General features: G+C 40.6%; 1 long non-coding RNA gene across 2 annotated transcripts in view; it reads left to right on the top strand.

Moving 5' to 3' along the window:
- LOC137621182 (uncharacterized) overlaps window positions 1-15,280 on the top strand; it is a 102,732-nt gene that overhangs the window by 31,434 nt on the left and 56,018 nt on the right. For both annotated transcript variants that reach the window (XR_011040160.1, XR_011040161.1), the window contains exon 4: window positions 13,277-13,446. This is a non-coding gene — a long non-coding RNA (uncharacterized lncRNA). The remainder of the gene's footprint in view (window positions 1-13,276; window positions 13,447-15,280) is intronic.

Here is a 15,280-nt window from a genome sequence, read left to right as displayed (position 1 = left end):
TAGTCTTATGGGAACATCTCTAGTACAGATTGATGACTTTGTAGCCTAAGTTCTGCTCAAAGAAGTGCAATATGGTCAGAATTTTGACTGAAGGGCATAGTCCTCTTCATTGGAGTTCTCTCTGCTTGCAAAAAAGCTTCAAGTAGTCTTACCTCCCCCAGGACCTCAGGCCTTCAGAGTTGGATGTGATCTTTATTCTCAGGTATTAAGCATATAGTGCTTGTATGAGTCTTTGAGAAGGCTTCCCTTGTCCGGATTAGTGCGCTGTGATGTTCTTATTCAGCGTCTTCTCCGTAGCATGATACCAACTGTATTGGTCTTGGTGCTCCTGCAATTATGTAAACTGCTCAGTGATTTAGTTGCTTTGCTCAATGAGCCTATCCCTCCCACAGACATTTGACCGAGGTCCTAGAGGGTCCAGTTGTGCTACATTGCAGGCTAAGTTCCTCCAAGTGTTTCAGCCCTCCTTAGGTTACTCTTTGCTTTGGGTTTTCTGATGACAGAGGTATTGATATTAAGTGCTGTCCTCTGCCATCTTAAGGAGAAAGTTGAGTAACGCTTTAATTCTAGCACAGTAGGTATACACTGGGATCATCTGTCTGTGTTCTTTTGAGCTGAAGATGAGTTTCAGACCATCTTTTGGTACTGTAGTTTAAGATGGTGTTCATAGATCCCTGGCTAGGTTGAGTGGGGAGTAGTCTTTGTGGGTGGGCATGACCATTTTTGGAGATTTGGGGCTTTCATATAAGTGTTGCCTAGTGCTCGCAAAATGCCTAAGTTTATTCTCCAACAACTGGAGACTACTCTAAGGAAATGTCAGTGAGGAAAAAGCATTTTTTAATGATGAAACCTGGAGAACCAGGTCTTTACTTTTCAAGTAGCTTAACATTGTTCCCTCCCCTTCCCTGCCATTCCCTACCCTCACCTACTAAGCTGTATCACTTGGAAAACATTGAGGTAAATATGTACTGTAATTCGTACCTTCAGTACCTATGTAGATATTGTGCCAGTATTCCATGCAAGCACTGATCACTCACAACAGAGCCTATTGAATTGATAGAGAAGGATGTAATTATTAAGTGTAAGGAAGAAGACATCATTTAAGGTTAGCATTGTATATATACCCTAAATTCTCTAACATAAGCAACTGTAGTCAACATAGAAATCTGGATTGAAATCAACTTTCAATTAAGCTGTAAACAGTGGCCTTTTCTCAGTGATGTTTGTCTGAAATATGATTTTCAAGCGTATTTTCTTATATTCTGTTTATATAAATGGATATTAAAATGCTTGAAAATAATCTGCAAAATCCCTATTTCACCACTATCATATCATGTAGGCATATTTTACAGTAAAAATTGATTGATTTTTAAGCTTTTAGAATGAACTCTCATGTCTATAGTTAGTCACAAAGGTTATGAAAACTGGTAGTTTGTTTCTTTTGGGCCAGGAACTTATTTTGCAGGCAATGCTCAGACACTGGTTAATTTTCCTAAGTCAATTCCCTGGTATTATTGCTGTTTGCTTCTCGAGCTTAAATGATTTAGAATTCTTTTTTATATATTCTGTGGCTTTTAAGAGTTAGCAGATGTGTGGTCCAATACAAACTGTTGCCTCTGTGCTAAATTGTTTCAACTCCTATCCTAAAGAATCTGATATAGAATGTAGGATTCATTAATTCGCAACCCATTTCAGAAATGTTTTGAAAGTCTTACCAGATCCAGAATGAATTACTTTCCTTCTTCCTACTATAATGTATTTGCATAGTATTGTATGAAAAGACAGTTCTGTGTATTGGGAACTTAGAAATAAACTTTGGATTGCGATCACCTTAAATTTCTGTAACTTAACCTTTAAAATGAGTAGGTTTTTGTTTAATCCTAAATCCCTTTTTATTTAATATCCTGTAAGTGCACCAATTGTTTAGTTTTCTGTATTTGAGTTTGTAGAAAACTTTAAATCTTTATTGTGAATCATTGAAAATGCAGTGCTGCCATTTAAAAAAAAAATTTTTCCAGTGACATACGAATTCATCGCATTAAAATAACCCAAAGGCTCTATGCAGCTCTGATGATAAAGGATAATCGAAGTGATCGTTCTGATGTCTTGAGGTTGGCTATACGTTTTTTTTTTCATACTTAAGACAGGCATTATATGCAGTTACTGTGTCTTTGGGATTAATTCCACCACCTGAGCTGTCTAAGGAGAAATATAGGTAAGGTTTGTATGGTAGATGTATTTCAATAAGTTTGATTGTAAATGCTAAAGAGTACAGTAGATTGTTTTTGTATTGGCCTAATTTAAGTTAATCCAGTACTATATAGTACAAGGATACAGAATATCTTTTAGAAAATAAACTTAATGCATATTATAAAATTTATGTATTTTAAATTCTTTGCAGTTGTATGAGAACTGGTTTGTGCCAATACTGTATCTAAAATTTCGAGGAAAAAGCCTCAATTGGTGTAATGGTATTTTATTACAAAGGCCTACCTGTAACGGGCTGGCCATCGACAAGAGCTTCTGGCAACCTTTTTGTTAAGGGTTGATCTACATAATTTTCAGTGTTGAAGCCTTGTGAGGAGTAAGAGTGCTTTCAGAAAGCGGTATTTTTTCCGTAACTGGAATACAAACAACGCTACTTAATAAGGGTATTGCCTTCGGCGTAGCTGAAATGACGAGTCATTAATTTTTAACGAGGGTTTACTACCCACACCGCTAGTTAGCAGGGGTGGCAAGCTACCCTCCCCCCCCCCCCCCCCTCACACACCTGTGCTTGAGCTCACTTTGCTCTCGGCTCAGATGGTAGTCGGACATGTCCGCTCTCATCCTCGCCCTCATTTGGCTGCTATTTAATGCTTTTGTCTTTTTCTTTTTCTAGTACTGTTTGTGAAGTTGGCCTCTGCGATTATGTGCACCTTCCCTGGGTTTCCCGACCGCCCCTGTGGAACATTCATGTCGGCGGTAGAGACCGATCCTCACGCCCTTTGTCCTTCTTGTAGGGGCCAACGGTGTGATAGCAACAACAGGTGTAGGGAGTGGTCTATCTCCCAGTGGGAGAGGTTTTTGCAACGACGGAAGTAGTAGTCCAAACGGGATATTTCTCCTTCGAAGGTTTCTTTGATAGGAGAAAAACCCAAGGCCTCTTCTTTCGTTGCCCAAAGCTCCTCCGAAGCTCCCACTTGGTTGGTCTCTTTCGAGAGACCATTGAGTGGTAGCGTAGACCGATGTACTGTTTACCAAACTGGGGCTCGAGAGATGACGTTGCTTCCCCTAGCGAAGCAGCTACACCTCTTCCCTCGGGGGAGGATATGTCAACAACCCCCCTTTTTCAGGTTTGGTCCTCCTTGGGGCTTACGGGTTCGCCCTCCAAGGAGGTTTAGCTTAACTACATCCGATTGGGTGCCGCTGTCAAGCAATCGTCGTCACCGACAGAGATTGATCCTTTGTCTTTTGTCGACGTTGTGGTGTCAGAGGTATCCAATGCGGTATCACCCATCACCTCTGCCTCTTCAAACTCTACAGTAGCTAATGGCTTAGTTTCTCCCGTCTCTGTTCAGCCTACGAGGGAGAAACTAAGTCCAACGTCAGTCTCTCCTGCTAGTGTTTCTTCCCTCGGGAGTTCACTTACAGAGACTCCTCTTCAGAGGACTGCAGGAGGTCAGCTCGCTGACCCTACGCCCCCCAGAGGGCACATTCATCACAAGGCTCGCCTTCCTCTTCACCAAAGAGGCCTGCCTTCACATGCGGTGGGGAGGCGACTTCGGTTCAACATCCTCGATGCAGTCCCCCGCAGAGGAGCCTCGACAACAATCGCCTATCACTGTTCCTGCATTGGTCCTGTACCTTTCTGCAGATCGTTCGCGATCTCCTACGGTGGAAGGTCGTCCTTTTAAAGGACACGTCGACCTTCCACCCTGCCGACCTGCCGTCACCCTTCCTGCATAAACCTAACAAGGTTTCATCTGAGCACACTAGGGCGCGCCACCCAGATACGCGATATGCGCCAACGAAACCTCACGAACGCGCTCTAGTAGCTCGTCAGGCCCTATCAATAAACCCACAGGGCATCAAGGGCGTATGCGCCAACACGCACATATGCCCAACAGGAGCACAGCTCCACTACGCGCTATGCACGCCCTCACGCACTTACGCGCCCATGCCCAGCTGCGCGCCAACTCTCACCTACTCGCCAGCGCCCTCCCGCGCGCCAGCATTCACGCCCAGCAGTTAACGCTCCTGCACACCATCGATCTACTGATCTGGGCGCTACTGAGAAGTCGGCTAAACTGATTTCTCCCACGCGTCAGCTAATACCATCGCGCCAGCCTTCTCATGATGTCAGGGGAGTAGCTACCTCCCTGGCCTTCAAGAAAAACTTCTCAGTGACGCAGGTTCTGCAAGCAGGGGTGTGGAAGAGTCAAACGACCTTCACAGCCCACTACCTGCAAGACGTGACCCACAGGAGGCTCGACACGTTCTCTATCGGCCCTGTGGTGGCTGCACAACAGCTGGTTTAAACCTCAGGCTCCTTGATGGACAAGTAGCAGAAGGTTGAGGGCATTGTTACCCGGTTTTAGTCTGCATGAATGAAAAGGTATGCCTGGCCTTTATTCTTTTCTTCATCCTCTCCTCTCTTGGGGAAAGCAGCATCCTGTGTTCTCTGCACAGCTGACCTCAAACCACTGCAGGTAAACCATGTTCCCTTGTGTTCTTAGTATTAAGTTAATACTGTCGCGTCCCCATACCCTGACGAGGTGGTATTGGTAGAGTCCTAGCCTTAAGTTTCCTTCTAAAGAACTTCAGGTCAACTTCCTAGGACGAGTCACACTTTTTTCCTTCACACACAACTTACGTAGGTCGCGCCCTTGCATAGCAAGGTGCGAGCGAGATGCAGGGACACATTATTGTTGAGTGCTGACACACTCAGATAATGAGTCCCCGGGCAAAGCCAAAAGCCAGTATGGCTGGGACTTGTTCCACCCTTCCTAAGGGTTAAGTCGCCCACTTTAAATAGCGTGGTTTGTATTCCAGTTACGGAACAAATGACAAATTCTTAGATAATTTGTATTTTTCCCAACTATACAAACCTTAGCTATTTAATCAAACTTGCCTGCCAGCCCTGTCCCCCATGAAGTCCTACCTCTAAGCAAAAGTGGAGCTACAACACAGGTGTGTGAGGGGGAAGGGTAGCTAACTACCCCTCACTAACTAGCGGTGGGGTAATAATCCTTCGTTAAATTTTTATGGCTCGTCCTTTCAGCTACGCGAAAGTAATTACCCACTTTAAATAGCTAAGGTTTGTATAGTTAGGAAAAATACAAATTATCTACGAATTTGTCATTTTTTTTATCACAAAGTATTTTCATTATGGAACTATAGAAGGGTTATATTACGATGTAATACCTAATCTATTGTCCATTTGTAATTTGCCATATGAAAGTTAGGTGTGGTGTAGTACTTTTTTTTTTTTTTTTTTTTTGCTTATTGTATATGGAGCAAGGGAATGGCTATTAACATTTTCATAAGTACATTATACCAATATAAATTTTGCAGAGTCTGCGTTAATCTGGAGTGTTTGTCATAGCTTTTTTTAAAATTTTTGTTAGGTTAAATTGATAAATCCTCATTAAATTTTAGTTAAAGTACCTGAATATTTTATGACAGTTTTAACAAGCAGATATGAGAATTCTGTTGGTCTCTTGATTGTGCAATAACTGCCTAAGGGTAGTATTTGTTGCTACGCTTGTATAATCCTTTCGTCATTTAGAATAGGCAATGCCTTCATCGTAACTGGAATGGCAGTTGAATTACAGTAGTTGATAGATTCATCACAGATGTGAAAGTGTAAATACGAGGAAAGGTTGGATCGGTCTTCATTCTCTAGGGATCCCCCAAGCCATCCTGTTTTAGTGGGACAGGAGGTACGGGACTATCTTACTGGTCGCTGGATGAAAAAAGCCTTGCCTATTTCTGGACATGCAGCTATTCACTGATGTCTCGGAGGGGGTCCGCCATGGTGCACACTTTGGCAGTCTAGTTGTCAGGTGTATGGCTAGCAGAAAAGTATCTGCATATCAACATGCTGGAAATTCAAGCAACACATTTATTCTTATAAGTATTCAAAGAATGTTTTAGGAGACACATGAGGAATGTAAGTGTCGCCACCATCTCGTTAATTCACGTCAAACAGTCAATGGGGTACAGTGTTGCTCCATCTTTGCAAATTAACAAAACATGCACATCTGGGCAGCATTTCTCGTAGAGCTGTCAGCCGATTATATCCTGTGTAAGTGGTTGCTGAGTTGCTTCTCAGGCCCCATAGCCAGGCTATGTATCCCAGATTCATTAATAAAATCCTCCTGGGGAAGATACTAGCATATACTCAATCACGGGGGTAGGTTGTAGTATCAGAGGTCTTAGATCTTTGCATAGTGGAAAGGTATCTTGCCATATGGTGTTCACCTGGAATATGTCGGTCATATACCAGAACAGATAACTCCTGGTCATGTTCCCCCACTTTCAGACAGTTGGGCATTGTTTGAAAATGTATCTCCTGGATGCCTAATCCTTTCTTCCATTCAGCCTTATAGGCTGGTAATCAATGGTGATCACGATGTCTCAGGATGACTTTGCTGGCTCCTAGATAGCCACAAGCAAGGGTATCCCAATTTGTTAGCTTTTAGTCATGATCGAGAAAACTACTCCCATGAACCACAATTCTGTCAGCTACACCATAAGAAGCACCACCATTCTGTGTAGTAGTATGCACTTCCCGGTTGGAAACTATCCTGCTTATCCTTAGAGCAAAAGTGTTTTTTTTTTTTTTTTCCGCAAAGGACTGGACAGGAGATATCTGGGTACTACAGCTGTGTACCAGGAAAAGTGGGTAATTTTGTGATTCATCGTAGAAGTGTTACTTCTTAATTTGTATTGTATATTGCTGAATGGCCTTTAATGCCCTAGTGCTTGGCTTGAGGACTAAATTTTGTAATCCTAATCCTAGTCTTATGGGAACATCTGTAGTACAGATTGATGACTTTATAGCCTAAGTTCTGCTCAAAGAAGTGCAATATGGTCAGACTTTTGACTAAAGGGCATAGTCCTCTTCATTGAAGTTGTCTCTGCTTGCAAAAAAGCTTCAAGTAGTCTTACCTCCCCCAGGACCTCAGGCCTTCAGAGTTGGATGTGATCTGTTTTCTCAGGTATTAAGCATATAGTGCTTGTATGAGTCTTTGAGAAGGCTTCCCTTGTCTGGATTAGTGCGCTGTGATGTTCTTATTCAGCGTCTTCTCCGCCGCATGATGCCAACTGTCTTGGTCTTGGTGCTCCTGCAATTATGTAAACAGCTCAGTGATTTAGTTGCTTTGCTCAACGAGCCTATCCCTCCCACAGACATTTGACAGAGGTCCTGGAGGGTCCAGTTGTGCTACATTGCAGGCTAAGTTCCTCCAAGTGTTTCAGCCCTCCTTAGGTTATTCTTTGCTTTAAGTTTTCTGATGACAGAGGTATTGATATTAAGTGCTGTCCTCTGCCATTTCAAGAAGAAAGTTGAGGAACGCTTTAATTCTAGCACTGTCGGTATCCGCTGGGATCATCTGTCAGTGTTCTTTTGAGCATAAGATGAGTTTCACACCATCTTTGCATTGGTACTGTACTTTAGGATGGTGTTCATAGATCCCTGGCTAGGTTGTGGGGAATAGTCTTTCTGGGTGGGCATGACCATTTTTAGAGATTTGTGCCTAGCCCTCGCAAAATACCTTTAAGTTTATTCTCCAACAACTTGAGACTACTGTAAGGCAATGTCAGTGAGGAAAAAGCATTTTTTAATGATGAAACCTGGAGAACCAGGTCTTTACTTTTCAAGGAGCTTAACACTGTTCCCTCCCCTTCCCTGCCATTCCCTACCCTCACCTACTAAGCTGTATCACTTGGAAAAAATTGAGGTAAATATGTACTGTAATTCATACCTTCAGTACCTATGTAGATATTGTACCAGTATTCCATGCAAGCACTGATCACTCACAACAGTGCCTATTGAATTGATAGAGGAGGATGTAATTAAGTGTAAGGAAGACGTCATTTAAGGTTAGCATTGTATACATACCCCAAATTTTCTAACATAAGCATTTGTAGTCAACATAGAAATCTGGATTGAAATCAACTTTCAATTAAGCTGTAAATCGTGGCCTGTTCTAATGATTTTTGTCTGAAATATGATTTTCAAGAGTATTTTCTTGTATTCTGTTTATATAAATGGATATTTAAAATGCTTGAAAATAATCTGCAAAATCCCTATTTCACCATTATCATATCATGTAGGGATATTTTACAGTAAAAATTGATAGATTTTTAAGCTTTTAGAATGAACTGTCATGTCTATACGTATAGTTAGTTACAAAGGTCATGAAAATTGGTAAAGTTTGTTTCTTTGGGCCAGGAACTTATTTTGCAGGCAATGCTCAGACACTGGTTAATTTTCTTAAGTAAATTCCCTGGTATTATTGCTGTTTGCTTAGCTTAAATGATTTTGAAATTTTTTTATACATTCTGCGGCTTTTAAGAGTTAGCAGATTGTGTGGTCCAATACAAACTGTTGCCTTTGTGCTAAATTGTTTCAACTCCTATCCTAAAGAATCTGATATAGAATGTAGGATTCATTAATTCGTAACCCATTTCAGAAATGTTTTGAAAGTGTCTCACCAGATCCAGAATGAATTACTTTACTTCTTCCTACTATAATGTATTTGCAAAGTATTGTATGAAAAAACAGTTCTGTGTATTGAACTTGGAAATAAACTTTGGATTGCAATCACCTTAAATTTCTGTAACATAACCTTCAAAATGAGTAGGTTTTTGCTTAATCCTAAATAATTTTTTATTTGATATCCTGTAAGTGCACCAATTGTTTAGTTTTCTGTATTTGAGTGTGTAGAAAACTTTAATCTTTATTGTGAATCATTGAAAATACAGTGCTGGCATTTAATTTTTTTTTTTTCCAGTGACGTACAAGAAGGTCATCCCATTAGAATAATCCAAAGGCTCGATGCAGCTTTGATGATAAAGGATAAATGAAGTGATCGTTCTGATGTCCGAGTTTAGCCATACGTATTGTTTTCATACTTAGGACAGGCATTATATGCAGTTACTGTCCCTTTGGGATTAATTCCACCACCTGAGCTGTCCAAGGAGAAATATAGGTAAGGTTAGTATGGTAGATGTATTTCAATAAGTTTGATTGTGAATGCTAAAGAGTACAGTAGATGTTTTTGTATTGGCCTAATTTAAGTTAATCCAGTACTATATAGTACAAGACTACAGAATATCTTTAAGAAAATAAAATTGACGTAATTATAAAATAAATTTGTGTATATTTGAAATAATTTGCAGTTGTCTGAGGGTGTTTTCAGAAAGCGGTATATTTTTGACTCAGAATGTCTCAAATACTCCTAAAATTATTTCAATCTCTGTACAAAAACATTCTCACACCTGTCTGTCCAACCTCTCTTCTCTTTTTAGTGTCTGAATTGAGAAGGAATTGCACTTGCTGTGATTGGAGTTCTCAAGACTAATTGTGGGTGCTTTGGTAGTTTTTCTAACTACTCGATAATGTTTGATTCTTAGAGATACTGGTAGATATTCTTAAAATTTATATGGAGGACATTCACTCGCACTCAAGAAATTAGCCCATGGATTCCAGTGGTGGGCTGGTTTCTAAAGAAAGGCATGTCGGCAGTTTGGTATGATTAGAGGGGTGATGATTATATTCTTGCTATATACAAAGTCCCTCATATTATTGAGGTAAAATACCATCACTTCAGGGTAGGGTAGTGTGTTGATGTTCAGGAGTTAGCTCACTGGTGTCATTGGTGGACAAATCCCATAAAAGCTAATTTGGTCTTTCATAAGGTCAGTCAAAAAATTTTCTGTTAACTAATTTTAATGATATTTTCATTCTTATAATCATTTTCCCTCTAAAAGCAATATTTGAAAGATAGTTTCTCCTAACCCTAGATGGCCTGGGAAGTCAGACTCTTTGAACAACCTCTACTTCTGTCGGTAAGGAAAATTTTTACTTTTCTTTGGCTGTATCTTCCCTTAATGTTATCGACTTCCTGCACCTCAAGTGTCCATCCAATGAAACCTATCATTCCATCTTCCTTGGGATGCTAGGGGATGAGAAATTCTACATACATACATATACCAAAGGCACTTCCCCCAATTTTGGGGGGTAGCCGACATCAACAAGAAACAAAAAAAAAAAAAAAAAAAAGGGGGACCTCTACTCTCTACGTTCCTCCAGCCTAACCAGGGACTCAGCCGAGTTCAGCTGGTACTGCTAGGGTGCCACAGCCCAACCTCCCACATTTCCACCACAGGTGAAGCTTCATACTGCTGAGTCCCCTACTGCTGCTACCTCCGCGGTCATCTAAGGCACCGGAGGAAGCAGCAGGGCCTACCGGAACTGCGTCACAATCGCTCGCCATTCATTCCTATTTCTAGCACGCTCTCTTGCCTCTCTCACATCTATCCTCCTATCGCCCAGAGCTTTCTTCACACCATCCATCCACCTAAACCTTGGCCTTCCTCTTGTACTTCTCCCATAAACTCTTGCATTCATCACCTTCTTTAGCAGACAGCCATTTTCCATTCTCTCAACATGGCCAAACCACCTCAACACATTCATATCCACTCTAGCCGCTAACTCATTTCTTAACATCCGTTCTCACCCTCACCACTTCGTTCCTAACCCTATCAACTCGAGATACACCAGCCATACTCCTCAGACACTTCATCTCAAACACATTCAATTTCTCTCTCTCCATCACTTTCATTCCCCACAACTCCGATCCATACATCACAGTTGGTACAATAACTTTCTCATATAGAACTCTCTTTACATTCATGCCCAACCCTCTATTTTTTACTACTCCCTTAACTGCCCCCAACACTTTGCAACCTTCATTCACTCTGTGACGTACATCTGCTTCCACTCCACCATTTGCTGCAACAACAGACCCCAAGTACTTAAACTGATCCACCTCCTCAAGTAACTCTCCATTCAACATGACATTCAACCTTGCACCACCTTCCCTTCTCGTACATCTCATAACCTTACTCTTACCCACATTAACTCTCAACTTCCTTCTCTCACACACCCTTCCAAATTCTGTCACTAGTCGGTCAAGCTTCTCTTCTGTGTCTGCTACCAGTACAGTATCATCCGCAAACAACAACTGATTTACCTCCCATTCATGATCATTCTCGCCTACCAGTTTTAATCCTCGTCCAAGCACTCGAGCATTCACCTCTCTCACCACTCCATCAACATAAAAGTTAAACAACCACGGCGACATCACACATCCCTGTCTCAGCCCCACTCTCACCGGAAACCAATCGCTCACTTCATTTCCTATTCTAACACATGCTTTACTACCTTTGTAGAAACTTTTCACTGCTTGCAACAACCTTCCACCAACTCCATATAACCTCATCACATTCCACATTGCTTCCCTATCAACTCTATCATATGCTTTCTCCAGATCCATAAACGCAACATACACCTCCTTACCTTTTGCTAAATATTTCTCACATATCTGCCTAACTGTAAAAATCTGATTCATACAACCCCTACCTCTTCTAAAACCACCCTGTACTTCCAAGATTGCATTCTCTGTTTTATCCTTAATCCTATTAATCAGTACTCTACCATACACTTTTCCAACTACACTCAACAAACTAATACCTCTTGAATTACAACTCATGCACATCTCCCTTACCCTTATATAGTGGTACAATACATGCATAGACCCAATCTACTGGTACCATTGACAACACAAAACACACATTAAACAATCTCACCAACCATTCAAGTACAGTCACACCCCCTTCCTTCAACATCTCAGCTTTCACACCATCCATACCAGATGCTTTTCCTACTCTCGTTTCATCTAGCGCTCTCCTCACTTCCTCTATTGTAATTTCTCTCTCATTCTCATCTCCCATCACTGGCACCTCAACACCTGGAACAGCAATTATATCTGCCTCCCTATCATCCTCAACATTCAGCAAACTTTCAAAATATTCCGCCCACCTTTTCCTTGCCTCCTCTCCTTTTAACAACCTTCCATTTCCAACTGGCGGTATAAATATGACTACTTGGTTTACTATTTTGAGATGTTTCAAGGAGATTGAAAGAATAAAATTTACTTTGGAAGAACAAAGATATAGGTTATATTACTTATAGTAAACCTTCCAAGGGAATATCAGGTTAACAGCACACCTGTAGGGCCCAGAAAGTCATAGGAAGCAATGGTACATGAAGAAACACACAAGGTATGTTTAATATTGGACTATAAAAGGAGAAACACTAATGGAAGTGTTGCTGATACTAGCCAGGTATGTAGAATTGGAGGCTAAGAGTGATGAATGGTTGCCATTTTGGTATGATTAGAGGGGTAATGATTATTATATTTCTATATACAAAGTCCCTCGTATTATTGACGTAAAGTACCATCACTTTGGGGTAGGGTAGTGTGTGGATGTTTATGAGTTAGCTGACTGGTGTCATTGGTGGAAAAATCCCATAAAAGCTAATTGGGCCTTTAATAAGGTCAGTCAAAATATTTCTGTTTACTAATTTTAATTTTTGTTAATTCTTATTATCATTCTCCCTCTTAAAGTAAGATTTGAAAGATAGTTTCCCCTTCCCCTAGATGGCCTGGCAAGTCGCCACTCTTTGAAGAATCTCTACTTCTGTCAGTAAGGAAAATTTTTACTTTTCTTTGGCTGTATCTTCCCTTACTGTTGTTGACTTGAAGCACCTGCACCTCAAGTGTCCATCAAATGAAACCTTTCATTCCATCTTCCTTGGGATGCTAGGGGGATGAGAATTTCTGGCAGTATAATTGACAACTTTGTTTACTATTTTGAGACCTGTCAGGGAGATTGAAAGAATAAAATTTAACTCTTTTAACTCGGAAGAACTAAGATAGAGGTTATATTACTTATGGTAACCCTTCCAAGGAAATATCAGGGTAAAAGCACACCTGTAGGGCCCAGAAAGTCATAGGGAGGAATGGTACATGAATAAACACATTAGGTATGTTTAATAATGGACTGTGAAAGGAGAAACTGATGTAGAAGTGTTGCTGGTACTAGCCTCATTTGTAGAATTGGAGGCTAGATAGTGTTGAATGGTTGTGCTTAAAGCAAATTGTAATATGAATATGAATTTAATGAATGAACCTATATTAACCATTTCATCTTATTTCAGGGTGCTGGCATGTATGAATTGAAGGAAACACAATACTGATGTCGTCACAAAGCCAAATATTTAAAGTTTAAGTGTCAGTTACTATGCAACTGCTGAGGTGACTAAATTTAACATGCTGAGGTTTGAAAAATTGGACAGAAGTGATTGGGAAATATTGCTGCTGGATAAAGGTGATGCATATTTTGATTTTTTTCATATACCAAAAATTATATGGAAGTTGATTTTGTTGCTCATTGAATTATATTCAAAGTTTAGATAATTATATTTAGGTAACTAAACTTATGAGTTAGCTTTTGAAGGGTTGATTTTACAGCAAGTTGAAGGATATCAATATTGCTAAGTCCTATATAATGTAAATAAATAGAATCTTAATGTTTTTATCCAGGAAATGTCAAATTTAATTAATATAATCAGTGTGATAAATATTTGTTGTTGACTTTTCTCGTAGCAAGGTTTTAAGTAAATTTGCATTAGTTCGTGCATATAGTCAAAAGAAGAGATTAAAGATTTGTAGCTACACTGATCATTTTGACTCACAAGTCACAACCCTTGTTTTTAAAACAGCATATTAAAAGAGATACATTTCTCAATGATTAACTTATGAAACCTTGGATGGAAGATTATAATTTTTCGACCAAGCCTATCCACTCTAGTTTCAGTGACAATTATTACAAGCTGCAACTCCCAATTTCCTGTCCAATCCCTCTACTTCAAGTTCATTGAGCATCTGTGGGGTTTTACTCAAGTTGTACTAATTTAATAACATTTCCATTTCTACTGCCAGGCTTAAGTGTTAACTTCATGAACTATAGACAAAAACGAATGGGTTACATTTTTGTACAGTATATACACTGATCAAAACACTACCGACTTAGCTGGCAAGTCCAAAACAGAACGATGACCTGGAGAGCGCGAGTAGGAGGTGTCGGTGGGGTAGCCCAACTGTATTCTCTAGGGCCTGTCACGGCCCTCCCCTTTGATGAAGGGATTATCTAAATGGAAGACAGCCTGTGAATAGTGGTTTACAGACGCCCTTGTTAAATACACGACACCAACAAGGTGCTCGCGCGAGGGTTGTAACCTCTGCATTCCATGCTTTTATCTTTCTCTAGTATATTTGGAAGATTTATATTAGAAAAGTGTAAAGGACCCTTTTCACCGGCCGTCACAGAAATTACTGTATAGATTTGATAATAGGGTTTGTTACTTTTCTCTAGGTTCAGATTGAAAATTGCTTGGTAACATTCTGCTAAGTTATGGTCACCATTTAACTGGCAAAGGTTTAGAGTGCAATTCTTTAGTTCTGATCACTTTAGCACTGCAGAACACTAATACAGTTTATAATATATTAAAAAATGCCTCAACTAAGGAAAAACCTATATTTGCTGAAGATTGGTGATGGGATTGCCTGTTCAAGCCATTAACAGCAGTGTCCTTGGGGAATCTCTCCACTTGATGCCACTATCCAACACTAGCGGAGTTCCTCATGTATTTGCGTGAAGAAATGCGCCTTTCAGTCTCGACAGTGAAAGGCTATTGCTCAGCCTTAAGTCTAGCCTTCAGGCTGAAAGGAGTGGACATTTCTTCATCGCTAGAACTTTCTCTACTCATATGTAGTTATGAACTTACCTGCCCTCAGTCAGAAGTGAGACCTCCCCCATGGAACGTGGTTCGAGTTCTCAGGTCTCCTGAGAGACCTCCCTATGAACCATTACGCCAGGCATCAGATCGCCACCTAACCTGGAAGACGGTATTCCTGCTAGGTTTGGTCTCGGCCAAGTGAGTCAGCGAACTTCATGGTCTCTCGATTGACATCGCCCATTCAAGGGGATGGGGGCATGTAACGTTCAGCTTCGTCCCTGAGTTTATTGCCAAGACTCAGAATCCTGGAGTGGCGGATCCTTAATTCGACTCCTTCCCGATTTCTAGTCTCCGTACTGTAACAGATGACACAGACCATCTCTTACTATGCCCAGTAAGGAGCTTGAGGCTGTACCTCAAAAG

This window comes from Palaemon carinicauda, chromosome 27 (assembly GCF_036898095.1).
Source record: "Palaemon carinicauda isolate YSFRI2023 chromosome 27, ASM3689809v2, whole genome shotgun sequence".
Lineage (NCBI taxonomy): Eukaryota > Metazoa > Arthropoda > Malacostraca > Decapoda > Palaemonidae > Palaemon > Palaemon carinicauda.
The sequence above is the reverse complement of the archived record's forward strand: the minus strand, read 5'-3'. Positions and strand labels throughout refer to the sequence as shown.